Consider the following 13,716-nt stretch of genomic DNA (forward strand, 5'->3'; position numbering starts at 1 on the left):
GGTCCGAACCGGACCGTTTGAGCACCGGTCCGGCTCGGTACGCCCCGTACCGGGCGGATCGGCCCGGTACGGCGAACCCTGGCCATATGTTATCGATCAATTTAAGACCTAATTCGGCTCAGTGGTCCGAGCCCGGGTCAATAGGTTAACCTAATCGATTCTAATCAACCAATTTGATGTCTAAGGTAAGTACATAGATGGTGGTTCTTTAATTGGTTCCATTGTCTGATCTGACCAACTATGTTGGTATCTAAGGAAAGCAACGGAGAGACTCCTACACATCTTAACTTACCTAACCATTTTGAGAGATTAATTTTTGTATTAGGTCAACTTGTTGAACTCGAGCTAGCCCATACCACTAGGTTAGTCATAACCGTTATGACTAATTAAGGATGAGACTTGAACCAAATCTCCTTAATAAAATATTAAGTCTAGCAGTCTTCCACCATTGTAGTTGTGTGAGCCCTTTCGGGGGTTGATTGTTCTCGGCTGGATACGGTGATTCAGTTGCATCAGAAAGACAACCATGACTATTAGGCATGAGATGCTGCAGAGTGGAGAAGATGTTGGGCTCAATATTTTGGATATGGTGAGAATCCCAATGACAGCTCTATTTCACGCAAACGATGGGTCTGACTTAACTAAGGAGTAGGCCAATATTTTGGATACAGTGAAGCTCATGAATTAGAGACCGAAGTTGGCTGCAACATATTTCGAGAAACATTGGACAAGAGTTATCCACTTATCAATTGACCCAACATCAATAACTGTTAGGTGAGGTGGTGAGTTAATCGATGAGATCACAACACCCACTAGAAATCCTTAATCGTGGAGGTTTTCGCATCTCTATCCAGGGAGTGTGGGGATTCGAGAAAAATAATGAGAGCCCTAATTTGTTTTAAAATAAAATCTCTAAAATAAATTGGTTAAGTCAATTACAAAATCTAACTAAAAATTTTGACTCTTTGCAGAAATAATGTTTGCTTCAAACAAGGTTTGCCATACCGTGCTGAACCGGCCGGTACACCCCATCTCGTATCGGACCGACGGGAAACCGGCACGATTCGACCGGTAAAATCGATACACCGGCGGTATCGAAGAAAAAAGAACAGAAAGTGAGAAAGAGAGAGAGGGGAGGGGGGAGGAAGGTGGGAGCCACCGGAGGTCGGCGGTGGCTGGCTGCGGCCGTCGGAGGGCTTTCGAGCCCCGTATCGCCCGATAAGGCTTTCAAGAGAGCAAAAAAGAAAGACAGAGCGCTCGGAGGGGGGGCGGGGAACCTACCGGACGGACGGTGCCTCAGTTGCGAGGCTCCCGGTGGCCGGCGAGCCGACGCCGACGGTCTGAGGACGGTCGAGCGGGCGGAGCCCCTCCGCGGCTCCGCCCCTTCTTCTTTTTCGAAACAGACAACGTCTGTTTCGATTTTTTCTTTTTTTTTGTTTTAAACTTATAAAGTCGGCAACTAGGTTGCCGACTTAAGAATTTTTTTTAAAAAAAAATAAAAATCGTGAAGCCTGTAAATCGTTTGCCGACTTCACTTAAAATCATGTTTTTTAAAAAAATTTGTGAAACAGGGGCGATGCCCCTGTTTCACGCCTGCAGCGGCGCGCGCGTGGACTGTGCCCTCCGACGGCCACAGCAGCCAGTCGAAGGCCGTCCGGCGGCCCCGCCGGCTCGTTCCCCTCCCTCCTTTTTTTTCTTCCTCTTTCTCTCCCTCTATTTCTCTCTTTTTTTCTTCCAGTTCGGGTCGTCGGTTCGGTACGGTATGAAACCATACCGAACCGTACCACCGATCGGCCGAAACGATCGGCGGTACCGGTTCAGCATACCTTGGCTTCAAATCTCCTAGTCAAAATCCTAGAAATCAATAGGTTGATTGGACCAAATTTTAAGGATTGGCTCTGAAACTTAAAAATTATTTTGAGTTTCGAAAAATTGACTTATGTCCTTGATCAGTATCTTCCCCCTCTACTAGCCTATCCGACCACTGATGAGAGAGCATCTCATAAGAAGCAATTGGATGACGACAACAAAGATAGGTGCTACCTATTGACGTCAATGTCTAATGAATTGCCACGCCAATACGAGGACATGTCTACTGCTAGGCAAATGCTGACTCACCTACAAGAGTTGTATGGTGAACAGAGTCGCGCAGTTCACTAAGAAGTGTCCAAGCGACTCTTCAAGATGAAGATGCATGATGGGCAGTTGGTCCACGATCATTGTTTGCAATGATTAAAGACCTCGAGGAGCTTGAGAAGCTCGGAATGTCCACGGATAAAGACTTGCAGGTTGATCTGATTCTGCAGTCCTTGACTGATTCATATGGGCAGTTTATTATAAACTTCCATATGAATAAGATCTAATGCACCATCTACGAGTTGGTAAATATGCTGGTTACAACTGAGGAAACCTTGAAGAGTTCAAGGAGCTCTATACTTACTGTGGAGCAGATTTTTTTCAAGAAAAAGTCTACTAGGAAGAAGAAAAAATCCACGAAGAAGCAGCAGGTAGAGAGCAAGAAAAAGGAGAAGGTGGTACCGAAGAAGAAGGCCGTCGAAAAAAAATATTTCCACTACAATACTGACGACCATTGGAAGCGGAACTGCCCTGCTTACCTGACAACCCTAAAGAACAAGAAGTACCTTTTGAAGATATGCTCGTCATAGAAACAAACCTTATGGTTTCTTCTGCATCCAGTTGGGTGCTTGACTCTGGATCTAGTGCTCATTTGTGCACTTCTTTGCAGGATCTTGAGAATAGGAGGCAGAGAGACGGAGAAATGATCCTACGTATTGAGAACGGAGTAAAAGTTACTGCTGTGGTCATGAGAACATACCCTTTGCGACTACCATCGGAGAATATTTTGATTTTGAGAAACTGTTATTTTCTACGTGCTGCGAGCAAAAATCTGATTTCTGTATCTTGTTTAATACAGAAAGACTGTAATTAGTTTCTTTAGGGACCATTGTGCTATTTATTTGAGAAATAATAAAGTAGAAAATGAGTTCCTGATTAATAGTCTTTTTCAATTACATGTTGATGTATCTATTAATTATGTCGAGCACAATGTGAATGCTATAGGTTCCAAATGTCCTAGAGATAATGTAAATGAACAGTACTTGTGGCACCTAAGGCTAAATCACATTGCAGAAGACAGGATTAATAGATTGGGGAAAACCAGACTATTGAGTCCGTTGACTTCTGAGAAATATCCGATTTGTGAATCATGCCTTCCAGGCAAAATTACTAAGCTGCTCTTTGTGGGACATGGGGAAAGGACCACAAAGTTACTTGCTCTGATGCATTCTAATGTTTGCGGCCCATTCGAAATGTCGGTCAAAGGAGGTTTTGTCTACTTCATTATCTTTACCGATAATTTTTTACGATATGGGTATATGTATCTTATGCGTCACAAGTCTGAGGCCTTTGTAAAGTTCAAAAAATTCAGACATGAAGTGAAAAAACAAACAGAAAAGCCCCTTAAGGCGCTTCGATCAGATCGAGGAGGTGAATACCTTAGTGGAGAGTTTCTGGATTATCTCAAGGAACATGAAATTATCTCACAGTGGACTCCGTCTGGAACGCCTCAACTCAACAGAATTTCAGAACAGAGAAATTAGACCTTATTAGATATGATCCGTTCCACGATGAGCTTTACAGACCTTTCTGATTTTTATTTAGAGACATTGTATTTTGATTGCCATATATGTACTGAACAGGGTTCCTTCTAAAACTGTTCTTACTACACCATATGAGATATGGTATGGTAAGAAGTCGAGTCTGAGTCATCTCAAGATTTGAGGTTGTTCGGCCCATGTCAAACGACAACAGACAAACAAGTTAGAAACTAAGTCACTTAGAACTCATTTCATTGGGTATCCTAAAGAGTTCTTAGGATATTATTTCTATTTTTCGGAAGACCACAATGTGATTATGAGTCGACATACAATTTTTCTTGAAAAATAGTTTATTCAAGATGGAGGCATGGAAAGATAGATTAGGCTCAAGGAGAAAGTCTCCGAAGAGCAACAAGCCTTGGAACCTAGGGAACCAATTCAGTCTAAGCCCATCCATACACTTCCTCCACCTCGCAAGTCTAGTAGGATTTTTCGTCCTCTTGAGAGGTACTTGGGTATTATTTTAAAGGATGTAGAGAAAATATTCCTCACAAAAAATGTGATACATGGAGATGACCCCAAAATCTATAACGAGGCGATATCAAATATCGACTCCGAGAAGTGGTTAGAGGCAATGAAGTCAGAAATTGACTTAATGTACTCAAACCAAGTCTGGACCTTGGTAGATCTACCTGAAGGTATTGTACTTATAAGTGTAAATGGATCTTCAAGAGAAAAATGGTACAGATGGAAAGATAGAGATCTTTAAGGCTAGGCTCATAGTGAAAAGGTATAGTCAGCGCAAAGGCGTTGACTATCAGAAAATCTTTGTCTGTAGCCATGCTTAAGTCCATCTGCACATTGCTTGCCGTTGCAACATATTTCAATTACGAAATATAGCAAATGGATGTGAAAATGGCATTCTTGAATGAATATCTTGAGGAAGATATCTATATGGAACAGCCGCTTGGTTTCACGTCCAGTGATAGTGATCATAAAGTTTACAAACTGCAAAAGACCATTTATGGAGTCAAACAAGCATCTCGGAGCTGAAATGCTCGTTTCAATGATGTAATCAAATCGTTTGGTTTCATAAAAAATGAAGAGCCGAGTATCTTCAAGAAGGTCAGTGGGAGTGCTGTTACATTCCTCATATTATACGTAGACGACATACTCCTAATTGGGAATGATATTCCCATGTTGACCTCGATCAAGGTTTGGTTGTCTAAAGAGTTTTATATGAAAGACCTAGGAAAGACATCCTTCACTTTGGGGATCAAGGTCTATAGAGATAGATATAAAAGGATGTTAGGATTATCACAGAAGATGTATATTGAAAAGGTGCTGAAGAGGTTCAGCATGAAGAAATCCAAGAGGGATCTGGTACCCTTCAGACATGGCATTCATCTCTGCAAGAAAATGTGCCCCAACACACCGGAAGAGATTGAATGCATGAGCAAGATCCCTTATGCTTCGACTATAGAGAACCTCATGTACGCCATGCTTTGTACACGACCTGATATCGTCCATGCTGTAAGTGTCATAAGCAGATATCAACCAAATCTAAATGAAGAGCACTAAACTTCTGTAAAATGTATCCTTAAGTACTTGAGAAGAACTAAGGATATGTTCTTAATTTTTGAAAATGAAAAACTCAAAGTGCAGAGGTATACTGATTCAGATTTCACCATAACGCCATAGCTCTAGCTCTCTACTGCGACAACAATAACGCCATAGCTCTAGCTAAGGAGCCGAGGTCTCACCAGAATCCAAGCATATCGAGTTGCAATTCCACCTCATCCATAATTATCTCGAGAAAGGATACATCAAGATAAAGAAAGTCGACACTGCAGACAATGTGGCTGACCCACTGATGAAGCAATTGAGCCTGCAAAAGACTGAAGCCCATCTTAAGAAGATGGGACCTAGATTTGCGGCCAATTGGCTTTAGATCAAATGAAAGTTTGTTGGACATTTGCCTTAAAAGTCAGATTGGCTGATACTTGTAAAATACTTTTAGGGCATAATTTGTAAATTGACTTGCATATTAATAAAATTGGGTTATTTTCATTCACAATATGTTTAATAGTATCTGTGAATTTTCCATTGGGTTAATGGGTAAGATAACACATATTTTCAAGAGTTGAAAATTTGAGACATGTGCTAATCTTAGTTAACTCATAAATGGCTTCCAATCATAGAATCATCACGGAGATGGTGGTCGATCCGAAAGATTGGTGTATGATCACTTCCTTCGGATAGATGAGTCTTAATTCTATGGTGTGGAGACAGCAGAGTGAAAATACAAGTGTTTGTTAAGAACAAAGATACTGAGCATGACCAATCACAAACAGTCACAAGAATTTCTACCTTCTCATCAGTGACTTGTTCATAACTGCAGTTGTGTGAATTAGTTTTCTGATCTGAGGTGCATCGGCCGTTCACCTTGAGGGTGCTGTAGTTTGACTATACCATAACTCGATCTCCTAGCCATATGGAGCCTTGAGGTATATGTTGGCTGCAGTATGTTCATTATAAGAATTGGATTGCATCAAGACGGAATCTATCGACCTCGATAGAGTAGTCCTATGTAGATCATGAGATTGAGTTCGAAAATCCATGGCCATAGCAGTGTGAAAGATAGAAAAGAGTTTTTATTGGGTTTCACATCAGATTCAAATCGAATGATTCTATCATATAACAGATATGAGGTTTGACAAGTTCACGTTGACCTCGGTTCTGTCAGAACTCGGGATAAAAGAATCGAATCACACGATAATTGCACCTAGAGGTTCTTATTTAGTTCTGATGGGTTGCCACTACATACTGCTAGGTAATCATTGTGAGATCAATTAGAATTATTTCGATGATCAATAATTCTAATTGAATGAATTGAAAAAAATTTCGATGATGTTGATGATAAAGATCATAAAATGTTCCATTACCATGCAGAATTGAACCTATGGGGTCACACAACAAAGGACTTTGATCTAGGATTGTTTAATTGAACTTAATTGGTCCAATTAGGTCTAAGAAAATCATGCTAGCATATGATTAGACCCAGGTTTCTCCTATATTGGGTTCCCTATCAGATAGGGCTTAGCCTAATCTATTTAGGCTCTTAATTTGGCACCAATTGCTGGTCCTGCAATTGAATTTGAATTTGATTCAAATTCAAAAGGCAGTTTTAGACATGAAAGTTGTTGGACATGGAGGTTACCTATTCTATTTTGAAGGGGTTGTTATTGTTGTCCTAAAGAAAGGATAAGGAGGGGTGCCAACACTTTTTCCATCGGTGATTTCTTTCTCGAATAATTGAAGGGGTGCATGCCCCATTTGAATGTCAAATGGGGCGCACGCCCTTATGGATATGAGATAAGAACGAGAGGCTAAGTGGTTGTCCCATTTGAATTTGAGTTTAAAGAATTTAAATTCCAACTAAGTGGTTAGGTAGGTTGTTTGAAATGTTCAAATTCAAATCATATGCTTATCCTTCCACGCCCACTAATGGCTTCTCGTAAGTTTTCATATGATGAAAATTCAGAACGAAAAGTGGGCGTCACCCTCGTGGATAAGGTGGGATCGCCCCATCTGAAAATTGGTTTTAGTTGGGCTTCGTTAGGAATTTTGTTGCGATGGTTTCATTCCTACGTCTATAAGATAGATGTATCGTAGAAACCACAGATGTGTGCGATCAGAAACACCTTTTCAATACTCTACCTCTCTGCTATTTCCGTAGAGCCTCCCCTTATCCCATTCCACATGCCTAAGTGTTAGGCTGCCTTTGTTCCACATGCCTAAATAGTATTAGGTGCTGTCCAACCAAAGGAAAAAGGGGCTGCATCAATAGTTGATCAGACAGCCCTAGAGATCAGATTATTGCTGATCAAGATCCTTAGATCCACCTTGGAGAAGGCGGATCAGATCTGGAGAAAGCAACCTAGATGAGGGTCCGAGTAGATAACCGTAGAGGCCCGGCACATGCGCGGCTCATCAACGAACCTCTACCACGATCATCAAATCGCGGAAAACGTCTACCTGCGCAAGGTGATGAGTATTGTTCCAATGTTATTTTATTACATGCTGAATATTGACTAACGATCTTATTTTTGATCTATGTTTCAGGTGCCGGGTCGAGAAAAATTTTTGAATTCCACTGTGCATAGTTTGATCAACCCGGAGTGTGATCTGCAACCTTCAGATGTCACAATTAGCTTTTACTATTGTGCATCGACTACAGCGGTCTGCTTTACTTGATCACCTAGCCACACCATCATTGATGTGGTTGTCAGCATAATCAACTTTTGATTGATATTCCCAAAGGTCACTCTTGTTAAGGATTTCTCAGCCGTAAGTATGGCGGCTTAAGGCTTATCTATCAGTTGAACCTACTTATTATTGGATTTATCAAGTCAACTTTTTCATTGCATGCCACTTTCATGATTGCTAAGTGCAAACAGATTGTCACATTATCTCTTTTTGCACCATCTTTACTTGCCTGTAAACTTGCCTTGTAAACAACAATGCGTTTTTTTATCATACTGACTCATTAGCTACAACAGTTTCTTCTTCCGCTTGTGAGATCTTGTTCATGGCTATGCATCCTTGTGATCTTTACACATCTTTGCAAACCTAAAAAATTGTAATTATTTTTCTTTTGTTGGTAAGCAATTTTGCGCCTAATATGGTCATGATCATTTTGAAATTGCAGTGCTGCCTCCTCTACTCTTTTTTCCTGTCAACAGCTCAAAATGATGAATACAACAACTCTTGTAAAGACCTGTCAAGATCAAAACCACCATTGTCCTCAACTCCTCATCATATGGCATCATTATCATTGGCTCAAATGCAAGAAAATGCACTGGAACCTAAACCCTCAAGATTACCCTGTCTACATGATGATCTGATTACCTTTTCAGTAATGATCTTGTAATGACAGTGTATAATGTATAAACATTTACACTAGGCATACATGTCACCACAGTAACACCCTCACAGACCCTGCACAGACAGATATCTTAAGCAAATAATTACATATATATAATGAAATAGAATGTATTAAAATGTATATGGTGAAGACTAGCGTGTTACATTGCTTACATACTATAGGTAAAACCAACATCTATGCAGTAACTATACTTCCTGAACCTACTTTACAGACCTAATAAAAGGATAACTTGGACCTGAAAAGTATTTGCATTAAATAAAATAGCTGAATAGATTTGTTTAACAAAATCTAAGAGAATCATTTGAATAAATTAAAGAGTTTATCTTAGTTTTATCTTCATAATTCTTCCTCACTTATGAAGTGATCACAAGTGCTAACAGTACAATAGAAAACTCAATTTCCCCAAAGAAAATTAAAATATCAGAGACACAGCTTCATTATAATTCGACATCCATTAATAGCTTTACTCTATTCAATATAGCAACTAGTCTTTTTGAAAGAGAGATTACCCGATGATCTTGATACTGAACAGGCTCTTATGGATAGGTAGAACTAGAAGAATAACTCATGCCAACATAATATTGTCTGGATCATTCTGATGAGAGAACAGAACCTAGGATAGGCGTAGGGCATGTTTCTTTGCAAACTAGAAGGTCCTGGCCAAGGTTCGTTGGGCCGATACCGAGGGACAAACCAGTCAGCCGGCGGCACAGTTTGGCACTACCCCTGTGCTATTCCATGCTAGGCCTGTACCAACACAACAGAGAAGGTGAAGAAGAGGGAGAACAGATAAGAAAGGAAAAGAGAGAGAGGGAGGGAGAGGGATGACTACTGGAGGGCACAACCTCTGGCAAATTCAAACAACAGTCCGATGGCCTTTGCTTTTTTATTTTAGGATTTTTAAGTGAGGTGGGTTGCCGACCTAACTTAAAAATCCTAAGATTAAAAAAAAAAAGATTTTTAAGTGAAGTAGGGAACCCTATTGCTGACTTGACTTGAAAATTATAAAATTTAAAAAACAGGGGCCATCTCTCCCTTGTTTCGATTGGCCGAAGAGTGGAGCCCTTCCTCTAGCCCTTTGTGCCCTTCGCCAACACGACCCTCGGTAGCCTCCACAACCCTCCAGCGGCCTCCGACGACCCTCCCTCTTCCTTTCCCTCCCTTCCCCCTCTCTCTCTTTTCCTCTGTTTCCTTCTCCCTCCCCCCTCCTTTGCCAGTTTTCATTTCGAATGTCAGAACCGTTCTAGTCCGCCACTGGTATGGCTCGAAATGCCCCAAACTACGTGGTTTAGGATGGTTTTGCAATCCTTGATCCTGGCCATCCTATTTGGTGCCATTTGATATAGGCCAATTTGCTAGCCAGCTTAGTTAATACCAACCAACCAGGATAGGAGTTAGACTCTTCTTTCTCTCTTTGGCTTAGTCGCAGAAAGGAATCAGAGATAGAGAGAGGAGTGAGAAAGAAAGAGAATGAGAAGGAGAGAAGAAAGGACCAAAAATAGTACTAGAACCCCACAATTCACTGAAAAGACGAATGTTTAAACATTTAAAATTCATTACAAATTCATTCTAAAATAAGTTTAAGAAACTTAAAGAACATAATTTGTTTCTCAAAAAATGGTGTCTTGATTTGATATCGAGATGCTAGACCATCATAAGTATTAAGATGGTAGCATCCGAAGTTTTAAATCCTATAGGACAGGTGTCCTGATTTCTCCATGAAATAACATGCCCTGCTGTCCCATCTTGCCTGGACAATAGTCATGGTCATGCATCATGATAGATATCCTCCACCTTTCTCCCTTCTTCTTTCCTTCTTTTCTTTCTTTTTTTCTTTTTTTCCTTTATTCCTTGTTTTCTTTTTTTCCTCTACCTTCTTTTCTTTCCTTTCCTCTTTCTTTCTTTTTCTTCTTCCTTCCTTTTTTCATTTTTCTGCTTCTTTTCTTTCATTTTTTTTCTTTTCTTCATCGTTCCTTCCTTTCCTTCTTTTCTCTTTCTTCTACTCTCTTCACATGGATGGATTTTGGAGTCTCGAATCTGTCCCGATCTCATTTCCTCATAGAAATGGGACAGGACGGCCGGGATACCCCCTGTCCCACTAAGACGTAAAATCTTGACTAGCACCCCACTACCCTACCAATCCAAACTTGACCAAGACAACAAGAGAAAATAATTGATTACAAGATTACTTATCAAATTCATGAAGAACAGATTCCAATGACAATTCATTAGAAAATTTAGATGTGTAGTTAGAAATTGATCATTCTAATGCTGATAAATATATTCTTTGCGGAAATTCAGGCATTAATCGAAAGGCTTGAAACATGATCATAAGAAAATAGAAGGGCCAAGTTTACAATTATAGGTCTAAAACAAATGCACAAGTTATATGGTCCTTTTAGCATCAAATTAAGCTATAAATTCCTATTTGTAAGAGAATCTTAAGTGGTAAGATATTTTGAAATTCAATACATTTAAAAACAATGGAGATGACTAAAGGGAAAAAAGGTCCTTTGCTTGCATATAACGGGATCAAAGATAGTTGTTATTACAATCAATTAATATCTTCAAACCCATCCTTGGTAAGAAAACCTCTGATGTCAAGGATTGCCGAACCGATATCGGGACCAGTACTAGTTGGCAATCGATTTGGTACCGTACCAACATACAATATAGCTGGGCATGTTGGTTTCAAACTGGCATGCTATTTTTTTTAATTTTTTTAATTTTATTGTTTTTAAGGTCTCTAATCAATTTTTTTGGTTTTTTGAATTATTTTAAGCCCAAATTAATGTTTGTTGATGCTATTTGATGTTTCTATCACTTTGGTTCACCTTTAATCGCATGTGATGCTGATCTTTAGGGATTATCTTTTAGGGACTAGGTATTATTGAACCCTAGTATGCTAACATATAACTCTAAAATCATACAATTGGTTGCATGCATTTAAAATATACATATCAAGATCTAGAATCTCATCGAGCGCTAATGTCGCTCATAAATATTTGGATCATTTGCATAATCTGGAGGAACATGAATCCATCCCTCATTCAAGTAGCATCATAATCCTATATGCTCATCCCATAAGATATGCATGCTGGATTGTAACCGGTTTCAGATCTCTTGCTAAAACTTTAGCTCTAAGAGATATCCTCGAACTAATAATATTACTGTGGAGAGGCCCATCCTAATATGCCGGCAGCAAAATCTGATCCGTAAGAATGTGCTTCGGATTGCATAAGGTACTAGCCACTAGAAGATGTCTCGGATGCACCATACCCATATCCATATAGATCATAAGCTATCTATAGCTGCGAGCAATAGAATCCATAATATGATGATGAGCAAGATATGTCCATAGCTTAGCTTTTACTTCATGTACGAGATCATCTGCGACTGCATTGTATCCTAAACGACCTTGAGAGGCCCATCGCAGCGCTGCTTCAATGTAGTTATCCCTCAAATTCTGTATTATACTAATTGCATTTCTAGTGGTATCGATCCTAGAGAATTTGCCCATAGTCCCACCAATATCACACTCTGAATCCTTCTTCCTCGATGGATCCATTCCTACAAGATTAAGAAACACATCAACATAATATTTTTGTAAATATAATAAAACTTCATTGTATTAATAAAAATATATTTTCTAATTTAAAAAATACTTTCAAATTATGTAATATTTTATTATAATTTTTCATAATTATCTCTATTTTTATTAAATTTTCAATTAAAAATAATTTTAAATATCATAGATTCTAAAAATATATGTTTTGTACTTCATAAAATACTTCTAAATTATCTAATACATAGTACTAATTTTACATATTTTTTGAATTAATTCATATTTTTTTATTAATTATAAAAATATTTTAAATTTTAAAAAAATGGGAAAATTAATCTAAACATAGATGCATGTAGAAGCATACCACATATTCTACATATATTTTTCTAAACCCTTGGGAATCTATGAAAAGCTACTTATTTATCATTTTTATTCAAATTTAGGCCTAGGCTACTATGTGCATAAGCATGAAAACTTTCATAAACGGACATCAAATTTATATTGAGAGTAGCTTGCATGCCCCTCAACAATATTCTGATTTTATAGTTATTTTTTAAATTTTATTTTTTAATATTTTTTAATCCAAAAATATATTTTTAAATTTAAAAATTATATACTTAATGAAAATTAATGATTTTAGTGTCTTTATGTAAGTCATCCATAGATGTACAATATATAATAAAATCATGCCAAAAATTTCAATTTTGGCATGATCTCCCCTTGTTTTTCTAATTTTAGGGAATATCCGAGCTCAAAAAACAAAAGAGGGGAGATGGAGGAGAAGGTTGCATACCTTCAATCCGATATTTCCTCTTATGTTCGGGTTGTTTTTGAATTTTTTTTTTGGGGGGGCGGATGTGAAAACCAAAGAATGGTTTGAGAAGGATTAGGAGAGCCGTCTCTGAACAATACCATCACTCAAAAAATTAAGTGATCATCTGATGGGAAAACTACCCGTACCAGGCAGTTCAGCCATGGTACAGTCTTTTGTTCGGGCCATTTTCCAATTTTTAGGACCGAACCATGCTGGTTCTACACCGATTCAATTCGATACGAGGTGTATCGGGCGGTTTGGCCCGGTATGGCATTCCATGTGTGATGTAGTCAAAAACAAATGTTCAAATAATGCTATCCGAACATAACATATGATAACCATTTCAGTTAGAGTGTACAAGACTCCAATAGGTGTCAAATACCCAGTTAAGAATGACCTTGTCACCTTCTATAACAGGAATATCTTTGATGCAGTTAGACATGCCCCTCAAAATAATCATATTCTTTTGAGGTCGAAGCATAATCTTGATCGAGGTTTGAAATACTGCTTGCATTCGTATATACTGCTTGGTTCATAACCAGGCCTGGACCAACATGGTTCTGAACATTGCTTCCCATTCAATTACAGATGTAATAATAAATACAAATCAAAGAATTTTAATGCTGCATGCTCAATTTATTTGTAACCTTAGATGATTCGCTTATCACATCTAAGCTTAAAGGGGCTCCAATATCGTACAAGCCTGTAAGATGCTTGTGAGTGTTGTTCCTGGTACTCTCAAATAGTACTCGAGTCAGAACCATTCAAACTG

The 13,716-nt window shown here is 38.8% G+C and overlaps 1 protein-coding gene across 8 annotated transcripts in view; it reads right to left on the bottom strand.

Moving 5' to 3' along the window:
- The window catches only part of LOC105054691 (uncharacterized), a 111,038-nt gene that overhangs the window by 43,703 nt on the left and 53,619 nt on the right, over nt 1–13,716 (bottom strand). The gene's annotated exons all lie outside the window — the stretch shown is intronic.

The sequence above is a fragment of the Elaeis guineensis genome, chromosome 12 (assembly GCF_000442705.2).
Source record: "Elaeis guineensis isolate ETL-2024a chromosome 12, EG11, whole genome shotgun sequence".
Lineage (NCBI taxonomy): Eukaryota > Viridiplantae > Streptophyta > Magnoliopsida > Arecales > Arecaceae > Elaeis > Elaeis guineensis.